This window comes from Heterodontus francisci, chromosome 20 (genome assembly GCF_036365525.1).
Source record: "Heterodontus francisci isolate sHetFra1 chromosome 20, sHetFra1.hap1, whole genome shotgun sequence".
Taxonomy (NCBI): Eukaryota; Metazoa; Chordata; class Chondrichthyes; order Heterodontiformes; family Heterodontidae; genus Heterodontus; species Heterodontus francisci.
This window is the reverse complement of record NC_090390.1, coordinates 64,561,764-64,579,844: the sequence shown is the minus strand read 5'-3', so window position 1 is coordinate 64,579,844 and position 18,081 is coordinate 64,561,764. Positions and strand designations below refer to the sequence as shown.

At 43.1% G+C, this 18,081-nt stretch overlaps 1 protein-coding gene and 1 long non-coding RNA gene across 7 annotated transcripts in view; one reads left to right on the top strand and one right to left on the bottom strand.

Moving 5' to 3' along the window:
• Positions 1 to 18,081, top strand: part of ablim1b (actin binding LIM protein 1b) — a 497,169-nt gene that overhangs the window by 243,601 nt on the left and 235,487 nt on the right. The gene's annotated exons all lie outside the window — the stretch shown is intronic.
• Positions 1 to 18,081, bottom strand: part of LOC137380699 (uncharacterized) — a 51,096-nt gene that overhangs the window by 5,539 nt on the left and 27,476 nt on the right. Inside the window, exon 4 of one of the 2 annotated variants that reach the window (XR_010977066.1) lies at positions 16,957 to 17,132. The exons of the other annotated variant lie outside the window; for it this stretch is intronic. This is a non-coding gene — a long non-coding RNA (uncharacterized lncRNA). Of the gene's footprint in view, positions 1 to 16,956; positions 17,133 to 18,081 lie in introns of those variants that run through there. 2 annotated transcript variants of the gene reach the window in all.

Sequence of the window (18,081 nt, the reverse complement as noted above, 5' to 3'; positions counted from 1 at the left end):
ATTTAAGGGACTAAAAGCCAATAAATCCCCAGTACCTGATGGCCGACATCCTAAGGTTCCAAAAGAGGTAGTAGCGGTGATAGTGGATGAATTGGCTCTGATTTTCCAAAATTTCCTAAATTCTAGAACAAACCTAGTGGATTGGAAGTTAGCAAAGGTAACACTGCTACTCAAGAAAGAAGGGAGAGAGAAAACAGTGACCTGCAGGCCATTTAGCCTGACATCAGTCATCAGGAAAATGCTGGAAATCTTAACAAAGTACTTAAAAAATCATAGCATGATCATACAAAGTCAACATGGCTTTACGAAAGGGAAATAGTGTTTGACAAATTTATTAGAGTTTTTTCAGGATTTAACTAGTTGGGTAGATAAACGGGGACCAGTAGATGTAGTATACTTAGATTTCCAAAAGACATTCGATAAGGTGCCAGACAACACATGGAGTTGGGGGTAATATATTAGCATAGATAAAGTATTGGTTAACAGACAGGAAGCAGAGAGTAGGGATAAACATTTTCAAGTTGGCAGGCTGTAACTAGTGGAGTGCCGCAAGGATCAGTGCTAGGGCCTCAGTATTTACAATCTATATTAATGACTTAGATGAAGAGACTGAGAGAAATGTATCTAAGTTTGTTGATGATACAAAGCGAGGTGGGAATGTAAGCTGTGAGGAGGACACAAAGAGGCTGTAAAGAGATATAGGCAGGTTATGTGAGTGGGCAACAAGGTGGCAGATGGAGTATAATGTGGGGCAATGTGAGGTTATTCACTTTGGTAGTAAGAACAGAAAGCAGAATATTTTTCAAAACTTCTAAATGCTGATGTTCAGACAGACTTGAGTATACTCATAGAAGGAGCACAGAAAGTCAGAATGCAGGTACAGCAAGCAATTAGGAAGGCAAATGACATGGCCTTTGTTGCAAGGGGATTGGAGTACAAGGCGCTGCCTGCGAGTGTGGTGGTGGCAGATTCAATTGAAGCATTCAAAAGAGAATTAGACTGTTATATGAAAAGGGAGAAGGTGCAGGGTTATGGGGAGAAGGTGGGGAGTAACACTGTGAATTGCTCGTTTGGAGAGACGGTGCGGACACGATGGGCCAAATGATCTCCTTTTGCACTGTAACAATTCTGTGATTCTGTGAAGAAAAAAGAAGTGTTGCTATAGTTGTGTAGGGCTTTGGTGGAAACACACCTGGAGTACTGCATGCAGTTTTGGTCTTCATATTTAAGGAAGGATATACTTGCATTGGAGGTGGTACTGGAATGAGAGGGTTGTCCTATGATGAAAGGCTGAGTAAATTGGGGCTATAGTCTCTGGAGTTTAGAAGAATGAGAGGTGATCTCATTGAAACATACAAGATTCTGAAGGGGCTTGACAGAGTGGACACTGAGGGCAGGATTTTATTCTGCCCTTGGAGATGGGTACAAGGTGGGGGGGGGGGTGGTGGGGGGAGGTCATCAAAATGACAAGGGGTGCCATTCCTGATGGTGCCTGGGTCCCCTGCCATTTTGTCCGTGGATGGCTTTCCCGCCCAAGCCAATTGAGGCCCTTAAGTAGACAATTAATGGCCACTTAAGGGCCTCTTCTGGCATCCACTCCAATTTTGTGGAGAACAGAGGGGCCCATTGCTGCAGGGAGACACAGATTAGTCTGGTGGCCTCCCAGTGGGGTATGGGAGGGGGCCTTTCCTTTGGAGGCAATCCAGAGCCCCTGGAGGGTACTCCCCACAGCGATGGCCACCTCCCTAGAAAGAACCCACCACCCCCCCCCCCCCCAATCGCTGGGGCCTGTCTGAATGGCCCTGGTGACACCAACCCCACTTACTTGCCCCGGAGTCTCCAATGTTACCGCAGAGCCTCCTGCAAAACCGGAAGTGGCCACTGCTCCCTGTGGCGCTGCCAGTACTGCAGAGCTGCCAACCTTCTGATTGACTGGCAGCTCTGGAGGTCGGAACGCATTCCTTAAAGGGACGATGTCCCTGACAACGGGCAGTTAATTGGCTGCCCACCATGAGATAGCAACAGGGGTCCAATGGAGGGCCGAAGTGGGGTCTATCCCCACTTTCAGACCCGCTATCAGGACCCCCATCACCAAATAAAATCCGGCCCTGAGAGGTTATTTCCCTTGACTCGGGAATCTAGAATATGGGGGCACATTCTCAGGATAAGGGGTCCATCATTTAGGACTGAGATGAGGAAAAACATCTTCACTCAAAGGGTTATGAACCTTAGGAATTATGTACTCAGAGGGTTGTGGATGCCCCATCGTTGAGTATATTTAAAGCTGAGATACAGATTTTTGGTGGCTCAGGGAATCGATGGATATGGGAAGTGCTGGAAAAGTGGAGTTGATGCATAAGATCAGCATGATCATGTCGAATGGCAGTGCAGGCTCGGGGAGATGAATGGTCTACTCCTGCTCCTATTTCTTATGTTCTTATATAAAACTATATATTAATACCTTCAGCAACTAAATTTAGTATTCGATGAAATGGTACTAAATGTACTTTTAGAAGACTTGCTGTCTTTCATTAAGAAAATGCCTGATTTAAGTGGCATTTCAGGCTGGTCCCTTCCTCCTACTAATGGCCTCTTTGCTCTTTCATCGTTCGGCACCTACCCCATTCCCACATAGATATTTTGTAAAATGTTTATCACTGGCAATTTCTTTGGAGCTGGTCCTTTTCCTGCACTGCACCTTCACCTGAAGAATAGCGAATGCCCAGTTTAGAGCGACAGAATGGGAGCAACTCTGAGCAAATTCACTGCACATGTATAGGTTAATTAGTAAAGCTATTTGAGAAAAGTCTTGTTACTGATCTCTCTCTGTGTTCCTGTCCTTGGAATCCATGCTGCATTCCAGGTTTCCCTACATGGCAACAGTGACTATGCTTAAAGAGAACTTCATTGACTATGAACTGCTTTGGGACAGCCTGAGTTTGTGAAAAGTTCTGTATAAATGCAGGTGTGTTCTTATACAACTGCAGTCTTATCCAGGCTCCTGTGAGTTATCTTGCATAGCAGTGCATCTTTGCTCAGCTGCACTGTGGCCTGAGACCTGGTCTGCTACTTTTTCTTACAGGAATCATCTTTGATCCAGCCCACACACTCCTGCACCATCTCCAAGGTAACCCAATCTCATCCCCACTGAGCACAACATGCATCTGAATCCCCTTCCTCAAAGAGGTTATGTCCCTATTCGCACCCTCACCACCACTTTCCTGGCAAGCACCACATTCCTAATCAGCAACGCAATCTCGCATACATCCGGATTTCCTGCACCTTGCCATAGGAATGGAGGCGAGGGAGAGCAGGAGGGGAGGTGTGTGGAGGAGGGGCGAGGAGAAGAGACATAGAAGGGAAGGGAGAGCTGAAATATTAAACAGACTCTGTTCCCTTCCCCTTTTGGATTACTGGCTCAACCCCTGTATCCTCTAGTTTGCTCCCCACCTTTCCCCTCTTCCTTCTCCCCTCCACCTCTCTGCCATTTGCTTCACCCTCCCACCTCCACATCTGAACCTGCTTAAACTTAAAATTGGTTTCAGTATTGACTACCTGTGTGCAACGCCATGGGAAGTTAACTGATGGAGATTAAAATCATACATCAGCTTGCACCTTGTCAACTTTTTCCATTCTATATTCATAAATGCAAGTTATTCTTGTTATATCCACATAATCATATCTGCCTCTCTAAGCTTGTTGTATTGTCATTACTCTCTCCTGCCATGCTTACATTGGCAATGTCCTTTATAAATGTGGTCATAGAAATTTACAATGGAAATATATAAAAATAAATACAGAATGTATGACGTTAAAATAGACATTGAATTACATCTGTGCACTCTGGTCCAATTATCCCCTATACCTTAACCTTGCTTTACTTGAAGAACACTCTTGTGGGGTGGGGGAGTTTTAAATTTAACTCTGAAAAATCTGTTTCCCAACCCAAACCCACCTCCAACCCGCCCATTTCCAGCTTTAACTGTGGCAAGAAGGTAGGCGAGCGACCAACCCGATCCAAGGAGATGGGTTCGAACTTTAAGTACGATAATGAGGCTGCAATTATTTGGTAGATTTAGGAGGTACCTTCATACCTACCTCTTGGATTCAAGTGTCTTCCTGATGAGCCTCCACAATCAGGCACCTCCCCAACGACCTTCCTCCGAGGCCTCCGACCTTCCCCCAACCACCATGAGTCCTCCGATCTCCCACTCCTCCACTATCAGGCCCTGCATTCCAACCCCAAACACAAGGCCACTAATGCCCAACACCCTGCCCCAGTCCAAACTCTGAACCACCCCCTGACTGAGGCATCCAACCCTTCCCGCTGAGGCATCCGATCCCCTCTGTTGAGGTCTTTCCTCAGGCCTTTGACCGCCCCTGGGATCAGCAGCCCATCTGATCAACATCCCCACTCAAACAACCCCCTCTCTTGCCCTCCCAACCAGCTCCCCTCCTCACCTTGATAAATCCCTCTACATCTAACATTGCTTTAAGACAGTAATTAAGAGTCTGGGACAAGTATTTTATTTTAGAGTAGCTTGTTATTGGTATTGATGCATTATGTATCTCCCAAACCTGCAAAATCCACCAACAAGAAGGACAAAAGCAGCAGGTGCAGGGAACACCATCACCTCCATGTTCTCCTCCAAGTCACGCACCATCCTGACTTGGGAATATATCTCCATTCCTTCATCACTGGGTCAAAATCCTGGAACTCCCTGTTTAACAGAATTGTGGAAGTACCTTCACCACATGGACAGCAGGAGGTGAAGAAGAAGGTCCACCACCTTCTCAAGGGCAATTAGGGATTAGCCTTGCCAGCGATGCCCACATCTCATGAATGTTTTGGCTGCCTCTTCGTTTCCTTGGTAGATCTCAGTTCACCATTGATAAGCAGTAGGCCAGCTGCCATTTTGCCATTCAGAAAGCATTTAATCAGTCAGCAAGTTCCGTTTACAGAAAAATAGCTACTTTCCCCCTTTGGTGGAACAGGAACCCTTAATCTGATGGTTGATTTGAAAATAAAAACAAAGTGCTGCAAGTACTCAGCAGGTCTGGCAGCATCTGCAGAGAGAGAAACGGAGTTAACGTTTCAGGTCGATGACCTTTCATCAGAACTAGAAAAGGTTAGAAATGTACTAATGCGCAGATGCTGCCAGACCTGCTGAGTATTTTCAGCGCTTTGTTTTTATTTCAGATTTCCAGCATCTGCAGTATTTTGCTTTTATTTTAGCAGTTGATTTGAAAATGTGGGTCTGAGATGCAGTCGACTCCCTGAAAATCCAGCCACTTGTACAGAAGAACTGTGTATCTGCAGTTGGCTGCACTCCTTTTATGTCGGAGCTAATTTGGTTTGGATTCCACTAGACTGATCTCCTTCAACTGGCTTCCAATGTTTATATAGCTATATATGTTACATAGAATTTACAGCACAGAAGCAGGCATTCAGCCCAAGTGGTCTATGCTGGTGTTTGTGCTCCACATGAGCTTCCTCCCACTCTACTTCATCTAACCCGAATGGCAGATCCTTCTGTTCCTTTCTCCCTCCTGTACTTAACTAGCTTCCCCGAAAATGCGTTCTCTTTTTTCCTAGTGGAAAACTCATAGACCAAATTTTTCTTGTATGTACAAATCTGTTGTTGGGACAAGAGAGCTGGATTTAACAATGTAAACGCAAATGCCAGTGTACCCCCACATCAAATTGAGTGCGCCAGTATAAAAGCAGCTTAAACATGCGAGCTGCACTGCTGTTGGCTTCAGCTTCTACTTATTTAAACATTAGCAACACAATAATCATCATGTTCTATTGTTTTGCTCATACCCAAGGAGTGGAAGTGATAAAGACCTAGGGGGAAATTTTATGCTGTCTGCCGCTGTGGATTTGGTGGCATGCTGGGTGATATAATTAGGCAGGAGGTTTCTTTTCAGAATCCCGATGGCAGGATATTTTAGAGGAATTAGGTTGGCGTCGGGTTTGTGACGTTCCGGGGATCCCCCAGCGTGGTGGCAGATTGCAGCTTTGCATTCATTAAATAACATGAATACTGATTACCCCACACATAGTTACAATTTAGGCCAACCTGCCAGATTAATTGAATGGCTAACGATATTTCTGTGCCACCCAGTTCACGAATGTTTCAATGTGGCATGCAACAGTCGGATTTGTGCAGTTGAGTCTCAGGACTGTGGTCTTCTCTAACTCATCTGCTAAGCAGATGCCAACATTGCAATGGATGTTTACCTCCAGGCTTGGCACCAGCAAGGATGAATCATCTCAGGGGATGGTGGCGATGGCATGGGTGGGGACTACATGGAGGAGCGGGGGGGGGGGTAGTCAGAGAGCGAAGGGTGGGGTTGATTGGGTGCATGGAGGAGCATGGCAGGGTAGTCGGGGATGGAAGGGTGGGGATGATCGAGTGAATCGAGGAGCAGGGGAGGGTGGAGTGGAGCGTCCAAGTTATTGAATGGTTGATCCTGATGAAGATGTATTTTGTTGGCTGCAGGTGGTGGATGAATTAAATCAGTACCGTGTTAAGATATTTGGCAAGGGTCGAAAGGGAGGGATGAGTGTCAGGGAGCTTTGGGGCAAACTGAGGGTACTGGCTGACATCTGACTCACTTTTGCTGCAGGGGAAATAAATGATAGGAAGTTGATGGTGGCTTTCACAAAATAAGGGAAGCAAAAACATTTTGATTTAAGTAAAAACTTCAATTTAAGTTAGTCTGAAGTTACATGAAAGGAAGGCTGCTGCTCCTTGAGGCTGCCAGCACAGAGTGTTTTATATCTGTGGCAATCATGGAACTTGGGGCAGTGACGGAGGGTTCCACCAATGAAAAGTCGCCCCCTGTCACATGATCCCACGTGTTCCCTGTGCCTGTCGCTGCATGGCTAATTTAAATATAAAATCGCGTGGGAAATGGGATTTGAAGCAGAAGTGACGACAACATTCGATCCCACCTTCGGGAACGCCATGGCACTCATAAGGTTCCACCCCTAATGTGTAAATGTTAAATTTCTACTTCCCACATCTCCGTTTAAACAAAAAAAAAGAAATATTGACTTCCCTATGTAGTGTTTGTCTCAGCTTGAAGTTGGCTTGCAGCCCTGTGCCAGATGCCTGACTCAGCATGAGATCAACATTCCCTTCACAAATGTCTGTTTTATCCATCTGTGCAGAGACCTTTGCCATGTAGAAAATGTGTTTAAATGTTGGAATACGTTTTTGTTTGTTTGCTGGTTATGGGTGGTACTGGCAAGGCCACCTTTTTTGCCAAACCTTAATCGCCCTGAATGTAGCAACGATACAACTGAGAGGCTTGCTCAGCCATTTAAGAGTGCAGTGAGAGTCAAAAAAAAGGCAATGTGGGCTACAGCTACATGTAGGCCAGACCAGGTTGGGATGTAGGGTTTTCAACCCTTCCAGAACAACCAGGATTTTCCCGGGATGAAGGGGTTCCTATACTGAGTGCTGCCTGCCGCAGCCTGGGAGATTAACATTTAGATTTCCTGATGCAGACCGCTTACGTGAACAAAGGACACTTCTGTGGGGTATTGTAAATAATGACTAACTGTTAGCCTGGCATCAGAATGAAGTTAAACTGCGTTAATTTTAAACAGAATCCTTTTCCCCACAGAGCCCGGCAACTGCTGCTGCTCAGAGCTGTTGCTCACAGAGAGACATAACCCGTTTGCAGGGAGTGGAAGAAATCAGGGAAGGGGGCTCTGCAATTGGGCGGCGAGGGGCTCTGAAATTGGGGTGGCCCTGAAGTCAGGAGGCGTCAAGTGTGGGGAATGTGTGAAACGGGAATGGGAGCTCAGGAGAGAGAGAGACTGGGGAATGTGGGATCAGAGGGAGAGGGAGACTGGGGATGGGGATCAGGAAGAAAGGGGAATCTATGGACTGGGGTCTTGGGAAGAGGAATGGACTCTGGGAAATGTGTATTGGGGATATGGAGACTGGGGAAGGAAGGATCGGGGGAGATGGAGACTGGGAAAGGGGGCTTGGGGAAAGACGGAAACTAAGATGGGGCTCGGGAAGAGATGGAGACTGGGGAATGTTGGATCAGAGGGAAAGGGAGACTGAGGAATGGGTGTCGGGGAGAGATGGAGACGCACTCACTTTAACTCACTCACTATTCCTTGTTGTTGTCATGTACTTGCTACACCATCAACTGGGGACCTTAAACCGCAGTGGGAATGCCAGCAAATCACATCATTACATAGAACTGAAAATGAGCTTGTGCACTGGTGATCACTTTAGAAATCCGGGCAGTGTTTTTCTGCATATGATAGCTTCTTCAGATATTTCAAGTCTTTGATTTGTGTATGTGATCCATGGTGCCTGTTGAATATATTACTGTCAGAAATTACTTTAGGGAATTACTTTCTTGTACTCCTGAACAAAGGCAAATTTTTTTTCTAATTAATCCTAGGCTGAGCAGAATGTAATCTTGGTATTAATGGGTAGTGCATCACACGGCAATTGTCATGCAGGATATAAAGAAGATATATGTAATGAAATATTATAAACAATACTCAAGGTTTGTTGAAAATAATTTTTATCCATTTCTGCTGGTTTTCAGATGACAAATCAGTAGAGACCATTGTCCTCCTGACCTTGAGGGAATCAATCCAGGAAATTTCCCATGGTTTTACCAAAAACTGAGTCTGGAAATATGTGCCTATTGCCTTTGTTGTGTTGAGGCGGCACAGTGGCATGGTGGTTAGCACCGCCGCCTCACAGCTCTAGCGACCCGGGTTCAATTCTGGGTACTGCCTGTGTGGAGTTTGCAAGTTCTCCCTGTGTCTGCGTGGGTTTCCTCGGGGCGCTCCAGTTTCCTTCCACAGCCAAAAGACTTGCAAGTTGAAAGGTAAATTGGCCATTATAAATTGCCCCTAGTATAGGTAGGTTGTAGGGGAATATAGGGACAGGTGAGGATGTGGTAGGAATATGGGATTAGTGTAGGATTAGTATAAATGGGTGGTTAATGGTCGGCACAGACTCGGTGGGCCGAAGGGCCTGTTTCAGTGCTGTATCTCTAAATCAAATAAATGAAAAAAATCAAATCCCATGCTGTATGTGCCACATTGACATTGTGGATGGGATGTGTGCAGGTCACTGGGCCAAATTCTAGGTAGGAAAAGAAATGGAGGCCAGGCAATTTGGATTTTGGATTTTTTTTTGAAAGGGGACCTGCAGCACCTTAAGGTATTGTTGTGAAGTCTACATGCTTTATTCTACAGCTAAAATTAGACTTCCACTCCTAGTTAGATATGAACATGGACAGCAGCACACTAACACAGCAATCACGTTAATCATTCCTTGAAAACTGAGAAGCTGATATTCGGATGGTTTTCAGCCGCGTGCTCATAGCAGAGTGGGACCTAAGTGCGCTGATGCTTGAAGGCTCTGGCCTTCCCACTCCCAAATAGCAGAGACGGGCAATTAACATAGACTGGATTGGTTCTACCACCTACTTGGGTGCTTCAGCAATGCCTGCCCTCAAAAGGTAGCGCCACTCACAACAGCTCTCTCTGAATCCCATCCCAGCCCAAAGAAAAATTGCTGCTCCAAAGGGAACCATACTGGTTCCTCAGAAAGGTAATCAACATTTTCTGGAAATGATTACCTTTCCATTCTAAAGGTTTTGATCCTTTCCCCATATCTCATCAGATCTCATGCAGCTCTCAGTTGGTAAGAGTTCTGTTGAGGCATTTTAAGGGTGCAAAGGATGGAATTCCCAAGGTAGGCCAGGAACTTTCCACACACTTGAGGTGGCACAAGCCCCAAACAATGGTTCTGTAAAGTGGGTAAATAATTAAGGCTTCTCATTTGGCTTGACTGAATTTGCTTGTTTTCTTGTAATAGTCAAAATAGAAATAGTTTTTGTTTGATTTTTCTTTAAAGATACCTGAGGATTTTTGAGGGGTCAATTTTTCCCACAAAAATTCTCTCTTTTTACACTGCACTAAAAAATAAAATCTGAAAAAGCCCCAAAACCTGTGATTTCAAAGTGGCAATAAAGCTGACCCTTATAGAGATTGCCTCGTGTGAAGTCTGTTGGAAAGCACTACTTCCAAATTTTTCTTCTAGTGCATTGCAGATCATGTCAAAATATAGTTTGACAGTTTAACAACCATAATACTAACAAAGAAATGTCATTCTGAATTGCTTGCATAGACAGGATTTTAAAAAAAGCAAATTAATTATTCTGAAACATAATATATATAAACTGATAACATTTTGCAATATTTAAACTAAATTGAGAGAGAAAACAGTCTAAGAACTATTCTGGTTCAAGAGTTGGTCTGAGAATAATGTGCAAATGATACCTGGTTTGGGAGCCCAACTGAAGTTTAATAGATTTAATATTCTTTTTCGCTTAACACAAGGTAATGTTCCTGTGCGTTCTTGAGGATAACGTCACTGCAAGACCTTGTCCAATAAAACTTTTTTAAAGAGCATGTTTGCATACATTCACCTCAGAGAAAGCATCAAGTGCAATATATCCAAAAGATTTTACTTGGAATCTTTCTCATATCTAAGTAAAATGTCAGTTACATAGAATTTACAACACAGAAACAGGCCATTCGGCCCAACTGGTCTATGCTAGTGTATGTGCTGCACACAAGCCTCTTGCCACCCTAGTTCATCTAACGTTATTAGCACGTCCTTCTATTCCTTTCTCCCTCATGTACTTATCTAGCTGCCCTTTAGAAGTATTAAAGTGGATGTCACTGTGAAACTGTTGAACCTTACAAAATTCAGGATTGTAAAATCTTGTGATGCTTGCCATTATTTCAATTAGCACAAATTGCTCTGGTATTTGCAATGTTCTGAGCCAAAAATGTCTTTTTAAAATGTAATTTATGTGTTACTTTATCCGAGTTGTTGTGTGGCTTAGTTTGCACACTGTTTCGGATACGGTTAGAAAAGGCTTATCTGTATTGCTTGAACTTCTTTTGATCCCTTATTTATGCAGTTCTTTAGGAAACCTATACAGGATATTGCTAAACCTAAAGGCACATTATTGTGTCTAAGTTCAAATACTTCACACAGCCTGGGAGAGATGTTACTTGTTGACACCTGCTTCAAACAAAATTTCATTAGTTCAAGAGGTTTCATGAATGAAGTCATACAAAAGTCTTTCATGGGGCAGCATTCCAACCCATAATAAGTGCTGAAATATTGCAAATTTTCAGCTGTCATTTTTAATGGTTACCCGCCCAGGAAGTTTACTTAAAAGAAAATCCAGAATGCCCAATTTCCCAGATTGTGGTCTGGTTTGGAAAATATGACTTGTCCATTTCCACAACTCTTTTCAGCTCACTCTGTGGTCAGTGTCGCAAGTCATTCAGAAACCCTGTGCAAGAGACCCTGGTTGTGCTTAGGTCCATCTTTCATCCAGGTTTTCAGTAGAGATTAGATAAAGGCTAAACAATGATCAAAAAGGCAATGAGATGTATCTAAAGCCAGCACAATGCTATATCTGTTTCACAATAAATGGTGATATGTGAAGAACCTTGATCTGTTTCCCCCTTAACATTGATCATTAACTATGATAATTCTAGTAAATAGCTTAAAAGGTATTGTTTAGGTGGATAGTATTAAGGCTTTTTATTTCTATATGGGAAGAAAGTCTTACATTTCCAATATAATGCCAGGATTTTGGAATAATAGAATACTATGATTATGAAATATGACTCTCAGATCTCACATTGCTCACTGGTAGTCCAGGGTATGGAGCAGGGTTATGCCATTTAGTTACTATCCTGGCCTTTCCCTTTAAGAACGATGTTACATATTTCCTGTCGCAATCCAGGAAATTATAGCTATTTATAACCATAGTTGATAGCAGCTGAGGTCAGTGAGAGATCACAAATTGCTTGTAAATTTTAGGCTCCAGGTCAGAAAAGGTTGTTTGCATCTGTAATGATGCATGATGTCTGGAGTGTGACATCTGGGACGCTATATAAGTATTCTACCTGCAAGACTTTATACCAGCTGATATCCCATGGTGTAGCTTACAGTGAGTTGATGGGTTTAAATGAACAAGGATGTTGTGTATTATCAAGGGCTAACATTCAGAGTGATCTAGGACTGGAGAACACTGGTTCAGAGTCTGGGATCTGGCCGTATTGGGATGTGAGCTTATGGTCTAGTAGTACTTTGAGCAGTCCGAGGTTTATGAGCATCAGAAGAGTGTTTTACATCTAGGAGCATTACAGAGGAATTTGAGGAGCATTGGGGCAGGTCCTGAGATCTGAGATCACTAGAAAATTATTCCTGCCTTCTGTGAACACTGTTGAGCAAGGGTACCAGTGTCTGGGAACATTGGGTACAGTCCTAGGGTTAGGGAGCACTGGGAGGAGGGTGCTGGGATCTGGGAGTATTGGATGCAGATTTGGGATCAGAGAGCTCTAGGAGGTGTGTCCTGTGTTGTAGGAGAATTTGGGAGCATTGGCAAGATGTGTAGGAGCATTGGGAGGGCAGGATAGGGGTTTATGTGAACACATACAGGTTCCTGGTAGCTTAGGGCTGAAGATCAATGAGCATTGGGGAATTTGTGGCCCCATTAGTATTGAGAGATACTGGGGTCTGACAGTCTTGGAGATTGTATTGACCATTTATGCTTGATATGTTATGTTCATGTTTCCTTAGATGATTGGTTAATTGCTCCTTGAAGTGATCTTATCAATAAGTATTTTTCTGGAATGCACAGCTTCGCTGACTTGCTGTTAGAAATCTGAATTCGAGGCATGCAGAATACTTCAACTGAAATGAATACCTGATATCTTTTGGCTTATGACAAACTCTACACCAGTTGAAGACTGGCTCAACACCATCGCTCCAAATTGACAACCTCAGTCATATAATTTACTTGGAGTGTGAGATGACAGATACTGTTTACTGCATTGCAGTTAAATAAATGCAGGATTGTTTCCACTGGAAAATGTTCTACAAACTATGTTGGCTTTACTGCTTTTCTGAGCAGGCTCCAGGGATCCCTTTGAGAAGAACCAGTTTGACTGATTTCTGCTTAGCATCAGAAGATGGGTCTTGCTATCTACATCCTAGAATCCTGCATTGAGTTTGTGTTGACTAATGAATCCCCTCCCTCTTTCAGTTTGAACATTGGCCACTAATTTCAAAGCTAGCTCAAAAATGGCAGCTAGTTGGCTTGTGGTAAGAAGTATTTTTTTTTTAGAATTTTGATCTCACTACTACCCCATTTTTTAATGGAAAAGTGGACCATGGAGAATGCAAAATTGCCCTGGAAAAATCAGTGTGCCATTCCTAAAAGTGTTGTGTGATAATATTGGGGATTTAATGGTCACATTTATTTGTTACATGGTTTTGTGGCTCTGTACACATGACATGAAATACTAAGATCCACAGGAGAATCAGCACTTGTATTTCAACTGAAATATCTATAGACATCATGTATGGGAGAATTGTAACGTTTGAATGAAGTTTTTGACAATATATTTCACATCTGTTTTGATTCCCAAGAATAAGCTGAATTGTTTGGAACTGCACTAACATGTGGGCCTGATTAGTGCTTGATGGAAGATGAGATTAGGATTGCACATCACTAACCATCGCATTTTTCTTTATGATGTATGTTATGCAACTGGATGTTGGGATGCTGTATGAATGGTTTCCCATTGAAGCTTTTGTCCCCAGTATCTCAGCTGGTGGATAGTTTTTCAATGGCCATTCTTTAACAGCATTATGTCATCTGGGATGGGTTTAATTGTACATAACTATCCGTCACAGTATATTTGCTCTTCTGACCATTTACATTTGTAATGTGATGGGGCTGTGCAGCACACTACTTTTGATAGTAACATATATCACATCTATCTCATTCAGTTAGACAAGACTAAAGAGAGAAACTGTCCTATATTGGTCAGGTATGAAAATGCTTAAACAATTTATATTTGCACGTCCCATCCTCATCATCACACTTGCTGTAAATATTCTGCAGAAATGTGAAAGACATCAGCTGCCATCTTTATTTTTGGGCCGGTACATTAAATTGGAGAGTCAGGTTGAGTATTTCATTTTAAATAGAGATTGGCGCTGAGTAGTTTGAGAAGGTACCTTGTTTTACAGAAAGATGTGTAAAAGAATTTGTTGGCGTTCAGTTCAATTATTTTGATGATGTTGGCTTCGGTTGTTCAACCCTTTATATAAAAAGAGAAAAAAAGCAAATGCTGAAAATTTGAAATAAAAGCAGAAAATCCTGGAAACACACAACAGGTTTCTCAGCATCTGGGAAGAGGAAAGTCTGCTTAACATTCTGCTTGTTGACTATTTTTCAGAAAGAAGCAGAAAGATCAGCAAGCTGCTCATAAGAGTAAAAAGATGGGGAGGAAGTAAATGAGACAACAGGTACTCCAATCCAGAGAGGCAATTAATGTGGTGAATGACTTCAAACCTGCCTGATAGAGAAGTAGGAACCTGTTAAATGATACAAAAGATCCTCACAGAGAGCATTACTCTCTCAGGATTAAGGACTGCGAGATGACAGAAGGTTGTTTCTGTGTGGCACTTTACAGAATTCTACAGCAAAAATATTGGTGTTTAGTCATTAACCTGGTGCTGACAATATGCAGCCAACCTTGGCATCTCTCATGACAAGAGGAGAATACTACTGATGCCTGACCTTTGGCAGGCATTATGCATCATTTTGCCCTGCCGGATCATTGAATATGTGAGGAGACATCTAGCAGTTGATGAGTGTGCACCAATTGAAGTAAGAGATATGTTGGGGTGGGTTGGGGTGTTATCAGCCTGAGTAGAGGAAGTGATTTTAGAACTGTGCATGTCAGTAGTTGCTGTTAGGGGAGCTGGTTAGCCATAGTGTAAGATGCCAAGTTAGAACCCCACCCCTCTACACCCCCCTTAACCAGAGTACATTGTGAAGGACTAGTTGTACAAGCGTTGCTTTAAAAGTGTGAAGAGTATGCCGGGCAAGGAAGTGTCTGGTGTGTTACCTTTCCTGCTCTGGTGAGGTTGATGAAATTCTTACAGTACTGGTCAGCAGTCTTGGAGGTAATTGAATTGGCACTCAAAATCATTTTTTGGAAGGCATAACAGTGGTACAATTCACTGTTAACTCAAACAAGAAATGCATTTATCTCAATTATATGCTGTGATATTCTGCCTTATCGTGCTCAGGGAGCACTCATTTCCCAAGTAGTCAGGAGTGTGGTGGTGGGCTAGATTCAGGATGATGTTGTGGAGGCCTAGACAGATAATGTACAGCATGATTGCACTACCAGTCCTGCACTCCACAAAGTGGGGAGGAAGGAATTATTTTTATTCATTCGTGGATATAGGTATCGCTGGCAAGGTCAGCATTTCTTGCCCATCCCTAATTGCCCTTGAAAAGGTGGTATTGAACCACATTCTTGAACTGATGCAGTCCATGTGGTGAAGGTACTCCTACAGTGCTGTTAGGGAGGGAGTTCCAGGCTTTTGACCCAGATTGGAGTCTGTATCTTTAAAATAAAAAGTATTTGGATGGAATTTTCCAACCTGACCTTCAGTGAAGGAAAAGACCATGCCAGGTGTGTTAGATATGCTAAGTAAACCCAGTCTGGGTTAAAGGCTAACTAGTTGATATATGTATAAACATGTATTCATGATTCGCATTTAGATCTTCACTGTAACCATGGAGACATAGTTTTAGTTAAGCCCTGTATAAAGGTTGTTTGGAACTGGAGTTTGTGAAGCCAAAATGTAAGCTTTTTGTTTGGAGCATAAATAACAGTTAGTTATAGCAGGCTGGATTTTAAGAGCCTGCTGCTGATCTCAGCGGCGAGCTCAAAAAATGGCGGCCTGCGAACGCCAAAGAGCCACCGCAATCTCCCACGCGGAGGGGGCAAGCTGTCCGTCACCAGCAATGGCGGCAGCTGCCTTTGCGCAGGTGCTGGCGCCATTTTTAAAGAGGCGGGAGTGCCGGCCGACGCACTGAAAATCATGGTCGGCCCTCAAGATCGCAGGTAAGTCTATTTAAATGTATTCATTTTATTGATTTGAATATTTTAATTGAGGTCCTGTAGCCCAGCGGCAGGGGCGGCTGCCACGGAGCCTCGCCACCACTGGGAGCATTTGGTTGGGCCCTCCCGGCATGAGGTCCGTGGCGGGCCTTATCTGGAGCCATCTTCAGGCCACGGAACCCGACGCCTGGGGAGAACAAAATCCAGCCCAATGTTCATGTTCATAATTTGCTTCAACTAAAGTTTGTCAAACTACCAAACCACTAATAAAAAGGGGATATTAGGGCCATTACATTTGATGACTGATACGGGAGATGGCCGAGGGTAGTGAAACTATCAGTAATAAAAATTATGATGAAGTTACCCATAACATGCAACGTTGGGGCTGTCACATCAACACCACACCGTAAATCTGTGTGTAACCAGAAACACAAAATGCTGAAAACCTACAGCAAGTCAGTCAGCTTCTCAAAAAGATAGGTCAATGTTTTGCTTCATCAGCTGTGAACAGAACTTACCGAAACATTAACTTTTCCCTTTCAAATATTGACTAATCTAATATAGGTTTCCAGGATTTGCACTTTTTACTACTTTATTGGCTGCAAAGTGCTTTGGGGCATCTTGAAGACATGAAAGGTGTTATATAAATGCAAGTTCTTTATTTATTTTAGATTTCCAGTTTTATATCTGTTTTCTAGGTTTGAATGTTGCTTATTTGCACACAGTGAGCAACATATAAATGGCAGTCAGTGTAATAATATTTTAGAGACAGCAATGAGCCAGCATTATGATTTTTGGAAGACTCACCTGAGACTTCAACACACACAGTCTAATAAATTTGAAGTCTCTCTGGACTGTCTGTCCAATAGTTTGAAGCTGACTCCATATTGGTAATAGTTATGATTTTATTTAAGCATAAGTGAGAATTAATATGTTAATACATTTAAGCAGCAGCTTATAAGGAATTACATGAGAATTACATTACTCTGTTGATCCTTGGGTAGATCACATCTGGAGTACTGTGTGCAGTTTTGGTCTCCTTTATCTGAGGAAGGATGTTCTTGCTATGGAGGGAGCGCAGCGAAGGTTCACCAGACTGAATCCTGGGATGACAGGACTGACGTATGAAGAGAGATTGGGTCGATTAGGCTTGTATTCACTAGTGTTTAGAAGAATGAGAGGGGATCTCATAGAAACCTACAAAATTCTAACCGGACTGGACAGACTAGATGCAGGAAGGATGTTCCCGATGGTGGGGGAGTCCAGGGCCAGGGGTCACAGTCCAAGGATAACGGGTAAGCCACTTAGGACTGAGATGAGGAGAGTGCTCTTCACCCAGAGAGTGGTGAACCTGTGGAATTCTCTAGCACGGAAAGCAGTTGAGGCCAAATCATTAAATATATTCAAGAAAGAGTTAGATATAGTTCTTAGGGCTAATGGGATCAAGGGATATGGGGAGAAAGCGGGAACAGGGTACTGAGTTTGGATGATCAGCCATGATCGTATTGAATGGCGGTGCAGGCTCAAAGGGCCAAATGGCCTACTCCTGCTCCTATTTTTCTATGTTTCTAAGGCGTGGCCCTTTCCTCATACTTCCTATTTGCACACATTTGTACAGTTGTCTGGTGTCTATCTTAGCCTTCTGCACTGAGATTGACCCAACCGCACTTCCCTAGGATGAACCCGAAAATCTGGAACTATCTAAAAGTCCATCCAACCATAAGCACAGCAAGTTGTGTGTCTCGGCACAGGTTGTAGGTCACCCTAATCTGCTTTTAACCGTAGCAGCAGCTTTTTCTGCTTTCACAGTTGATGACACTACTCTTGATCCCTGAAGACAACACGAGTTCCAACAGTGAAGCAATCCTTACATAACTAGCAGTCTCTTTGCTAATTCTAATAAAAGAGAAATAAAACTGCGTGCTAGCAAACTTAATAAACTACAATTGAGAAAAGATTAATACTGAACAGTAGTAAAATGGATTTATATTACATATTACAACAAATTACAAAAGTTTGCACATTTCCACAAACAGGAGAGATAAGAAATTATGGCCGGAGTTTTA